Genomic DNA, 1,738 nt, shown 5'->3' on the forward strand with positions numbered 1-1,738 from the left:
CGCGCCCTACGTCGCGTGTTTGTTTTCTGCCCGAGTCAGCCTGGCTCACTGGAAACGGCCGATTCGAGCGTTCCCAGTGATCTAGGCTCTGGGTTGCTTTAAGTTTGATGCCGATGCGAGCCAGGCTTTGGTGTGCTTTAAGTTCCATGCCGATGCGAGCCAGGCCGGCTTGCAGGCAACCAAACATGCCATTTTCATCCCATTCGGGTCTGGTTGGACTATATGCAACCTACCAAACGCATCCCTAGTACTTCTTTATCAGATTTCTATCGACCTTAATCAATACCTCAAATTCCATAGACTCAGTAGAGTCTGGTGCAACAATTTTAGCACTAACAAATTATGTAACTTCTTCCCCATTTGCCGGAAGATTTCCCTTTTGAGAATCATTTGCTGGCAGATTGTGTTCGTCTCCAGTGAAGAACAGTGGAGAAAACAATGGACGGAGATGGAGTAGGTTGGATCTGAAATCCTAGAATATGGTTGGTGTAGCCAGCCCAACAAACTGTCGTCTGATCAATAGAGATTCCGTCCGGGACAAGGCGCACGCATATGCATGCATATCAGTATCCGTGTGCACGTGAGATGTGATGTTATGTGACGACCGCGAGCGCAGCCACCGCCGCCGTGGTCGGCCACCTGTGCCAGCGCCGACCACCGCCTTCCACTGACCAGCTAGCAGGGCAGCGACTCACCTAGGGATCCATAGGAAACTACTTACATAAACCTTAATTTTTCTCAACCATGGTCCACGGGGCTACGTCAAAGACTAAACTAAACAGTTGCTGGGTCATCCACGCTATCCGTATCTAAATGCACACAACTATGAAAATAATATTTCATTGGGATTCAGTGTTTAGTGCAGCCTGGAGTAATTAAGCATAATCTCACGATGACAGTATATCGTTTTACTGTTGATGAATCTTGAGTGATAGTGGTACGATGTCATTTGGTGCTCATGAAGTCCAGCAACATTTCTGGTGGCAAATTAGCTAGGCCCATTGTTGAGTTCACTGGTCCTCATGCTCACTGTTCCTATCGATAACAAACATGTTGGATGGGCCAAATTAAATGAACCATGAATCTACTATATCTAAATAGGATCACCCCACTACTTGAGTTCTCTTAACATGCAGACTATCCATATCAGCACTCACATGCAGCCATCCAGCTCAGCATGTCTAGATGAAGGAGTTCATATCCGATCTAGGTGTCATACCTAGTGCATCGGGTCCAATGAAAAATCTTTTGTGACAATACTGGAGCTATTTCCTTGGCAAAGGAATCCGGATTTCACAAAAAGAACCAAGCACATCAAGAAATGATTCAATTCCATCCGCGATCAAGTCAAGGAGGGAGACATAGAGATTTGCAAGATACATACGGATCTGAATGTTGCAGACCTGTTGACTAAGCCTCTCTCACGAGCAAAACATGATCAGCATCAAGAATCCATGGGTGTTAGAATCATTACAATGTAATCTTGATTATTGACTCTAGTGCAAGTGGCAGACTTAAGGAAATATGCCCTACAGGCAATAATAAACTTGTTATTTATATTTCCTTATATCATGATAAATGTTTATTATTCATGCTAGAATTGTATTAACCGGAAACTTAGTACATGTGTGAATACATAGACAAACAGAGTGTCACTAGTTTGCCTCTACTTGACTAGCTTGTTGAATCAATGATGGTTATGTTTCCTAACCATAGACATGAGTTGTCATTTGATTAA

This window comes from Triticum dicoccoides, chromosome 7A (genome assembly GCF_002162155.2).
Source record: "Triticum dicoccoides isolate Atlit2015 ecotype Zavitan chromosome 7A, WEW_v2.0, whole genome shotgun sequence".
Taxonomy (NCBI): Eukaryota; Viridiplantae; Streptophyta; class Magnoliopsida; order Poales; family Poaceae; genus Triticum; species Triticum dicoccoides.